We start from the raw sequence: 10,535 nt of genomic DNA, 5'->3' as shown, positions 1-10,535 counted from the left end.
GGCACCTGCTTCCTCACATAGTTCCGTACCTGTAAGTATCTAAACTGGGCAGCTCATATTCCTCCTCCAATTCCTTTAAACTTGAAATGTTATCCCCCACAAACAGGTCCCCAAACTGCTCGATCCCTGCCCGTCGCCACCTCCGAAACCCCAAGTCTAATTCCACCCCCCCCATCTATGATTACCCTAAATCGGTCCCCACACCGAGGCACCTTCCAACCTCAGGTGCTGCTGCCATTGTCGCCATACCCGCAGGGCCACCACCACCAGAGGGCTCGTGGAATACTTGGCCGATGAGAACGGCAGATGCGCCGTCAACAATGCCCCTAAACTCATATCCCTGCAAGAGGCCACCTCCATCCGCCCCACGTTGACCCCGCCCCCACTTCCTTACCACAGCAATATTTGTTGCCCAATAATAATTCATGTTTGGCAAGGCTGGACTTCCGGTGATGACAATGTGCTGAGCAGTCGCACGTCAGGTGCCTCTGAGAAAAAATTAATTCTTTACCCATCAGTCTGGCCTCAATAAAACTCTCGATGGATTTGTAGGCATAGCATTAGTTATTTTTATTCGACTTGCAAGTCTGACTCGTTTCTCAAAACCAAGAACACATGCAGCCTCCTGGGTCTACAGAATCGAGTGATTCTCAAGAACAAAGAAATTTCTACCAACACATTCAAATTTCACATACACAATTCCCATAGGTCATCCTATACCCCTCCTGACCTGGCCATACATCCTAATTGGCTCACTTCCCACCCCTTCCCCTGGCCTCTTATTACCCAGCATCCTTTTCTCCTCATACTCTAAACACCCCATCCCCCCTCCTTTGCCATGCTCTCTGAATTCCTTTGTCTGTGAACTAACATGAATTAGACCGGCCTATATCTACATTACAGTAACTAATATCTTTAAAGTAACTATTTTATATCACATTCGTCAGCTCTCCTCCCAAGGACCGTGGCCTCTATGTCACTACTTCAAAGAACAACATTAGAGTTCTGCCACTATCCTAGGGAACATTTATCCATCAACTTGGTTATTTTATTTCATGGATTAAGGTTTGGCTAACAGACAGGAAACAGGTAGTAGGAATAAACGGGTCATTCTCACGTTGGCAGGCTGTGAGGTAATCCACTTTGGTGGAAGGAACAGATGTGAAGAGTATCCTAAATAGTAGGAAAGTAGCAGTGACCAAAGTGTACAAAGGGACCTGGATGTCCTTATCCATTAGTGACTGAAGGTTATCGTGCAGGTGCAGCAAGTTATTAAGAAGGCTAATGGAATGTTAGCCTTTATCACAAAAGGATTTGAGCACACGAGTCGTGAAGCCGTGCTTCAATTGTGTCGCAGCTTGGTTTGACGGAACCTGCAGCACTGTGTGCACTTTTGGTCCCCTTACCTCAGAAAGGATATTATTACCATAGAAAAAGGCAGCAAAGTTACACCAGACGTGTCCTGGGGATGGTGGGTCTGTCTTATGAGGAGAGATTGGGCAAACTGGGTCTGCATTCTCTAGAGTTTCGAAGAATGAGAGGTGATCTCATTGAAACCTACAAAATACTGAAAGGAATTGATGAGGTAGAACAGGTAAGATGTTTCCCTTGGTTGGGGAGTCCAGAGCCAGGGGGCAAAATTTCAAAATAATGGGGGATGCCACTTAAGGCAGAGATGAGGAGACATTTCTTTACAGAGAGGGTTGTGAATCTTTGGTATTCTCTACCCCAGAGGGCTATGAATCTCAGTCATTAAGTATCTTTAAAGCAGAGATTGCTAGATTTCTAAATACCAATAACAAAGAGAGACGGGATGTAAAAGCCATTGAAGTGTCCAATCAGCCATGATTGGAATCAATGGTGGAGCAGGCTTGATGGGCTGAATGGCCTACTCTTGTTCCTCGGTTCCTATTGCTGTTTGTGGGCCTGAATGGGTGATTATATTTCAAAAGTATTTCAATGGTTCTTTTTATACGGCCACAAAGCAGTCCACACCGAGTAGTTCAAAGAAACTTAGTTTATTTACAATAACTATTATATACTTAACACGGTACGGTAGATCCCAGCAGTGTCTGTCTTGCCAGTGCCTAATTGGCCGGCTTCATATACCCTACAACTATACGTTGTTCAGAGGTCTCCCGCCCCCTTAACGGGGAAGCTCATATTCTGTAAGGCTCACCGGGAAATTAATTCTTCCCACCCCGTAAGATACTTGCTGGTTTTAACAGTTCTGAAATTCTGTGGGAGGGCTCGAGGTTGTGAAAGCAGCTTTCTAAATGCAGGTTCTTTCCTGCCAAAACAAACTGCTCTGAGGAGCTCCACCTTGTGGCTTAACAAATAGTTACAACAGAATTCCCTGTAAATCAGGAAATCAGTGTGAAGAATATTTTGCACAATTTAAGTTATGAACACAATTTCCAAGAGAGAACGTTAAGTGAGCAAATATGACAAACGTGAACTGCTCAATTTTACATGGATTGAAATGTTTTATATCTATGTTCTCATGCTTCAAGATAATAATTTTCTCGTCCCTGCTGGCTCATGGATGGTGTTAGAAATGATCTGGTGCCTGAATCTGGGACATGATTCGGTGCTGGGTACATTACCTCGGACCTGACCACAGGGGACTGTCCCACCTAACTCATATCTTCCATCCACCATAAATGAGCCAAGAAATTGAAATATTAGTGACAGTGCCTTTGATGGATTTCAAATTCACAGCATACCTAGTACACGCACTTCACAAACTCATGGATGAGGTTGTACCTTATGGAATAGCTGGCTTATTGTTGTCCTGTTATGCTAAGGCATATAGATACAAAAATAGACTCTTTTATCCACTGAAGTCAGTACCACCATTCTGTTGGAGAATGGCTGATCTGTATCTGGACTCCATTACACACCTTCGCTCCATTCCATGATTACCTTACAAAACAAACATATTTGAAATTAACGCAGGATTTATGTCCGAGTTTGGCCATTAACACTCTGCGCTGCAAGAACTGAATTATATTTCAGTGTGTATATTTGTCTTTAACTGCTCTTATAACTGCACCTGCAACCGGATCGGCATTTAGCGGTAACATGTCCCTTGATGTCGAAATCAGCACCAGCATTGCCAAGGCTGCTGCTGTCATACCAAAGTTGAGAAGTCGAGTGTGGCCCAACAGCAAACTAAACGAAGTTAAAGAAGCTCCATGTATACCAGGCTTGTGTTCTCAGCATGCTCCTTTCCAATACCGAAGCATGGACAACTTATGCAAGACAAGAAAAGCAGCTGAGCAGCTTCCATCTCTGCTGCCTCAGATGAATATTGGGCATCTCCTGGCCAGACAGTGCCAAATATGGAAGTACACCACACCAGTGTGCAGGGATCGGCAGCACATTGGCCCTATTGAACCAGTGGCGATTCCAGTGACTGGGTTGTGTGAGCCGAATGGATGGCAGCTGCATCCCAAAGTCATGCTGTTGGGGTCCTATGACTCAGAAAGAAACCCAACACTATATTCTAAACATCACCCTTACTGATTTTTTTATAAATTGGACTTTTTTCTGCAGAATAAAGAAAATTATGACAACTGCTACAACCCTGAAGACAGGAGCTATCACCAGCTGTTTCAAGAACAAAATAATTCTCTTTTTAAGCTTCCGGAATTTCACACTTCACTGTACGTAGAACATAGAAAAATACAGCACAGAACAGGCCCTTCGGCCCACAATGTTGTGCCGAACTTTTGTCCTAGAGTAAGAACAAATTAATCTACAAAGATCTTATAATCAACTAAAACAGAGGAAGTGCACCTACACTTTCCCAAAGAGAAGAATTGAAACTCGTTACTGGAAGTGATGCTAATAGCCCAGTCATCTATCTCCTAAGGAGGGACAATGAAATCCAGGCAGGGAGCAGAGGAACTAATTGTTAAGCTGCAAGTAACCATTCAGAGGCCATGTCACATGATCCAAGTCTCTGACTTTTTTGGACAGTTTTACCAAAACGGGCAGGATTTTCAGCAACCTGCGGCATGTTTTGTGGCGGCAGGGGCAGCCGTCATTGGCTGGTGGCGGGATCATCCTGTCCCGCCACTGTTAATGGGGCTTCCCATTGTTCCCACCTCCACCGCCAGGGAACCCATGGCAGGAGATTGGCGTAGGCAGGACCAGAAGATCCAGCCGATGAGAAGGGCTGGAAAATCCTGCCCTACATCATAGAATCATAGAATTTACAGTGCAAAAGGAGGCCATTCGGCGCATCAAGTCTGCACCGGGCCTTGGAAAGAGCACCCTACCCCCTCCACCCTATGCCAGTAACCCCACCCAACCTTTTTGAACACTAAGGGCAATTTAGCATGGTCAATCCACCTAACCTGCACATCTTTGGACTGTGGGAGGAAACCCACGCAGATACGGGGAGAACGTTCAGACTCTGCACAGACAGTGATCCAAGCCGGGAATCGAACCTGGTATCCTGGAGCTGTGGAGCAACTGTGCTAACCACTGTGCTGCCTCACAGCCAGACTGCTGTTTTAACACCAAACGGACAGAACTCCAGCAGCCGGGCTGGAGAAGCAGTCTCTGCTCCATGAAGCCGGCTTGATTCCAAAAGTATCTGATCAACGCCTGCCAAGTGGTCTAAACACAGAAAATTTGCTTATGCCGCAGCATCTTTAATTTGAAGGACTTTTGTTTCATTTAACCAACCAAAAACTCATTGGAATTGAACCCCACCAGGAAGGAATCACCCTCTGGGCTTTGGACTCTGTAACTCAAGTGAACTAATATTCATATTTTCCGTGGTCGGTGTACTGTAAAACTCTTCGCTATCTCCCCCCCCCCCCCCCCCCCCCCCCCCCCCACACACACACACACACCTTTACTGTGCGTGTATACAGGGTGGGAAGTGTGCACACTCCTTTTTCCAGGTTTTGAATGTATAAAATTCTTCCCAGTTAATCCTAACTCCAGTTTGCTGTGGATTATTATTAAAATTGATCACAAAAAAAGGCAAGGGATTAACAAAACACAACTGTCCTTTTAAAAAAAAAAAAAAAAAAAAAAAAAAATTCCAAACACCTGCTTACGCATAAGTGATAAGAGGAACATCAGTGTAGTTGACTGTCCCTCCTGTCTGTAACACATGCTAGATGGTGAGCTTGCCGTAGAGGTTGCCCAAGTCTGTGATTCAAGGATGACAGCAAGTGAGACCCAAGTGGACCAGGATAGGACTTGATGCATGAGAATTTCTCTCTTGACCAGTGTGTCTGGAGCCAAGCTGTGGGAAAAAAACAAGAGGGCAAAATAAATGAGTAGCTGATGATAAAGAGCCCGCTGGAAGGGAAAAAACATCAGTCGACCTAAAGAGCCCGCTAGAAGGGAAAAAACATCAGTCGACCTTGAGCCAATGCCATTCATCTGTGCCAGCTGCAGAAGGGACTGCCACTCACGAATCAGCCTCTACAAAGTGGTGTACACCCTGGGCACAGTCCATTGTCGCCCGAGAGAGACATATGCCATGATCAATTGCTCTTCCACTCACATTACTGGCTGGACGAGATTTCAGGCAAAATACAATTAAGATAATGAGGTAAAATAAAACAATTTTAGAAAAAATCAAATACTTCTTGCACAAAGAGATTCCATTAGAAATTCAAGTTTAGGGCAGCACTTTGGCACAGTGGTTAGCATTGGTGCCTACGGCGCTGAGGACCTGGGTTCGAATCCCGGCCCTGGATCACTGTCCGTGTGGAGTTTGCACGTTCTCCCCGTGTCTGCGTGGGTTTCACCCCCAAAACCCATGCGATGTGCAGGTTAGGTGGATTGGCCATGCTAAATTGCCCCTTAATTGGAAAAAATAATTGGGTAATCCAAATTTATATTAAAAAAAAGAAATTCAAGTTTAATATAATTACACTCCTACAACCAGAAGATAATGAATCAGGTGACCCCTTCACTGTAACTAGGTCAAAATCCTGGAACTGCTGGCCTAACGGCATTGAGGGTGTACCTGCACCACATGGACTGCAGCAGTTCAAGAAGATGGCTCACCATCACTGCATCAAGGGCAATTATGGATGGGCAGTAAATGCTGGCCTAGTCAATGACACCCACATCCTGTGACCAAATAAAAATAAAGGATATTTTTTGATTTGTTGATGTGGTGTGGGCATCACTGGCAAGGCCAATATCCTGGCACATGAATCACAAAAGGTTAGTATGCATATACAGAAAATGATAAGGAAGGGAAATGGAATTCTGTTGTTTATTGCAAGTGAAATGGAGTATAAAAGTAGGGAGGTTTTGCTACAGTTGAACAGGGTGTTGGTGAGGCCGCATCTGGAATACTATTTTTTGGTCTTCCCTTTATAAAAATAAAATTTTGAATACCCAATTAACTTTTTCCAATTAAGGGGCAATTTAGCGTGGCCAATCCACCTAGCCTGCACATCTTTAGGTTGTGGGGCGAAACCCACGCAAACACAGGGAGAATGTGCAAACTCCACACGGATAGTGACCCAGAGCTGGGATCGAACCTGGGACCTCGGCGCCGTGAGGCAGCAATGCTAACCACTGCGCCACCGTGCTGCTCTGTCTCTTCCCTTTTTTAAGAAATTATATAATTGCATCAGAAGAGATGCAGAGAAGATTCACGCAACTGATTCCTCGTATGGAGTTGTCTTATGAGGAAATATTGGACAGGTTGGGCTGGTATCCATTGGATTTTAGAAGAATGGAAGATGATCTTATTGAAACATAAAGGCCCTGAGGGGACTTGACAGTGAGGATGTTGAAAGGATGTTTCCCCTTATGGGATAAACTAGAATTTAGGAACTTAGTTTAAAAATAGGGCGATAATATGGAGATGTACAGAATTTGTTTCTCTGGGTATCGTTAGTCCGTGGAATTCTCTTCCCCAGAGAGTAGTGGAGGCTGGATCACCAAATATTATTAAGACTGAGTTAGATAGGGCAGCACCGTGGCGCAGTGGTAGCACTGCAGTCTCATGGCGCCGAGGTCCCAGGTTCGATCCCGGCTCTGGGTCATTTATCCGTATGGAGTTTGCACATTCTCCCCGTGTTTGCGTGGGTTTCCTCCCCACAACCCAAAGATGTGCAAGGTAGGTGGATTGAACACGCTAAATTGCCCCTTAATTGGAAATAATGAATTGGGTACTCTAAATTTATTTTTTTAAAAGACTGAGTTAGATAGATTCTTGTCAAAGGATATGCGGGGAGTGGGGGTAGGGAGGAAAGTAGAGACCAAAAGCAGATCAACCATGATCTTACCAAATGGTAGAGCAGGCTTGAAGGGCTGAATGGCCCACTCCTACTTGATAATAGCCCCTCCCTAGTTGCCCTTGAGATTAGGGTGCTCAGCAGTCTTCTGGAGCTACTGCAGTTCATGTGATTAAGGTATATCCACAATGATCTTAGGAAGAGAGTTCCTGGATTTTGGCCCAGTGACTGTAAAGGAATGGCAATACAGTTCCAATTCAGGATGGCGTGTGATGTGGAGGGGAACATGCAGGTGTTTGTGTTCCCGTGAGCCCCCTGCCCTTATCCTTTTAGGTGTAGAGGTGCAGGTTTTGAAGGTACTGTTGCAGGTTCGGCAACTTGTGTATTTTTTATAAAATATATCTTTTATTAATATATATATAATTTTAACATCAATTTTCAAGAGGAAAAAAACAACAGAACAAGTAACACCCACCCAACCAACAACCAAACTCAGCAATGTGGCTTACATACACAGTTCCCCAGTCCCCCTTTCCCACTAACTATTTCCCACCTCAACCATCCCCTCATGTCTCCCTCTTTCCCTTTACTCCCCCCCCCCCCCCCCCTATATCTGCTAACAGCTTAATTTTCTCCAAAGAAGTCGATAAACAGCTGCCACCTCCGGGTGAACCCTAGCATCGATCCTCAGGGCGAACTTGATCTTCTCAAGCTTGAGAAACCCGGCCATGTCACTGACCCATACTCCCGATTTTGGGGGTTCCATGTCCCTCCACGCCAATAAGATCCGTCGCCGGGCTACCAGGGAGGCAAAGGCCAAAACATCAGCCTCTCTCGCTTCCTGGACTCCCGGGTCTTCTGACACACCAAAAATCGCCACCTCTGGACTCGGAACCATCCGTAACTTCAATACCGTGGACATGACATCAGCAAATACTTGTCAGAATCCCCCCAGCTTCGGCCATGCTCAAAACATGTGGACATGATTTGCAGGCCATCCCGCACACCGGCCACACCTATCCTCCACCCCTTCAAAGAACCTGCTCATACGGGCCACAGTCATATGCGCCCTGTGGACCACCTTGAATTGTATCATGCTAAGCCTGGCACACGATGAGGACTCGTTAACTCTACTCAGGGCATCCTCCCACGATCCCCGCCTCTAATTCCTTGCCCAATTCTTCCTCACATTTTCGCTTCACCTCCCCAATCGGGCTTCCCTCTAATTCCATGAGTTCTTTATAAATTTCCGAGACCTCCCCTCCCCCACTCCTGTTTTCGACACTACCTTGTCTTGTATCCCCTGGGGCAGTAGGTGCGGAAAGGTTGAGATCTGCCTCCATGCAAAGTCCCTCACCTGCAGATAGCGGAACCCATTCCCACCGGGCAGCTCAATCTCATCCTCCAAGCACCGAAAGCTGCCGTCAATAAACAGGTCCCCTAACCGCTCAATCCCATCTTGCTGCCACCTCCAAAATCCCCCCCGGTAGCCCCCCTAGTGCAAACCGGTGGTTGCCACAAATAGGTGTCCATACCGACACCCTCTCCACTCCCATGTGCTTCCGCCACAGTCCCCACACCTTCAAGGCCGCCACTACCACCGGGCTTGTGGAGTACTGAGTCGGCGAGAACGGCAGAGGTGCCATTGCCAGTGCCCCTAAACTTGTGCCCCTACATGAGGCCACCTCCACCCGCTCCCACAATGACCCCTCCTTCACTACCCACTTCCTGACCATTGCTATGTTCGCAATCCAGTTCCTAAAATTCGATGTGGGACAGCAACCCCCCTCCCCTTGACCCCGTTCCAGCAGCACCTTCTTTACCCGCAGGGTCTTACCCGCCCACGCAACCCAGAGATGACCACATTTACCCCTTAGGGATAAAAATAGGCAGACACTGAAATAAGAACAAAAACTTCAGTAGAGCCGTCATCTTTACCATCTGCACCCTCCCCGCCATTGACAACGGGAGCATATCCCACCTTCTGAAGTCCCCCTTCATCTGCTTCACTAACCGAGCCAAATTCATCTTGTGTAGCTGCTCCCACTCCCGTGCCATCTGGATTCCCAAGTACCAAAAGCTCCCTCCCACCACCTTAAACGGCATTTCCCCCAATCTCCTCTCTTGCCCTCTCGCCTGAATCGCAAAGACCTCACTTTTGCCCATATTCAATTTGTACCGTACCCCCAAAATTGTCCGAATTCTCCTAGGATCCCCATAATCTCTCCAATCCCTCCCAGCGGGATCAGAAACATACAAAAGTAGGCCGTCCGTATATAGTGAGACCCTGTGCTCCACTCCTCCCCCCGTACTATCCGCTGCCAGTCCTTTGACGATCTCAGTGCCATCGCCAGTGGAAAAGCAAACAGCAGTGGGGAGAGTGGACATTCCTGCCTCGTTCCCCGGTGCAGCCTAAAATAATCCAAGTTACTCGGTTCATCAGCACGCTCGTCACCGGTGACTGGTACAGCAACTGGACTCAGTCCACAAAACCCTTCCCAAACCGCCCCAGGACCTCCCACAAATACTCCCATTCCACCCGATCAAAGGCCTTCTTCGTCATCCATGGCGATCACCAGCTCCAACTCCCTTCCCTCGGAGGGCATCATGATCATGTTTTGCAGCCTTCTAATGGTCGCCGCTAAATGCCTCCCCTTCACAAACACCGCCTGGTCCTCCCCTATCACCTCTGGCACGCAACCCTCTATTCTTGAGGTCAAGATCTTGGCCAACAGCTTAGCGTCTACATTTAGAAGGGAGATTGGCTTGTACGACCCTTTGTTCCGGGTCCTTATCCCGCTTCAGGATGAGAGAAATCGAAGCCTGTGACATTGTCGGGGGAGTATCCCACACTCCCGAGCTTCATTAAACGCCTTTACCAGTAGGGCCCCCAGCACTCCTGAAAACTTTTAATAAAACTCCACTGGGTACCCATCTGGCCCCGGGGCCTTGCCCAACTGCATCGGCTCCAGCCCCTCCAACATGTCAAACAGCCCAATTGGGGCCCCTACGCCCTCCACCAGCTCTTCCTCCACCCTCGGAAGCTCAAGTCCCTCTAAAAACTGCCTCATCCCCTCCACCCTGGCTGTGGGTTCCGACTCATATAACCTGTTGTAAAAATCCCTAAACACCCTGTTCACCCCCACCGGGCCCTAGGTCGTATTCCCCGCTCTGTCCTTAATTTTTCCAATCTCCCTCGCCGCCTCCCATTTTCTTAGCTGGTATGCAACATCCTGCTAGCCTTCTCCCCATATTCATACACCGCGCCTCTCGCCTTTCTCAACTGTCCCACTGCCTTCCCAGTAG

Source organism: Scyliorhinus torazame, chromosome 3 (assembly GCF_047496885.1).
Source record: "Scyliorhinus torazame isolate Kashiwa2021f chromosome 3, sScyTor2.1, whole genome shotgun sequence".
Taxonomy (NCBI): domain Eukaryota; kingdom Metazoa; phylum Chordata; class Chondrichthyes; order Carcharhiniformes; family Scyliorhinidae; genus Scyliorhinus; species Scyliorhinus torazame.
This window is presented reverse-complemented; position numbering follows the sequence as displayed.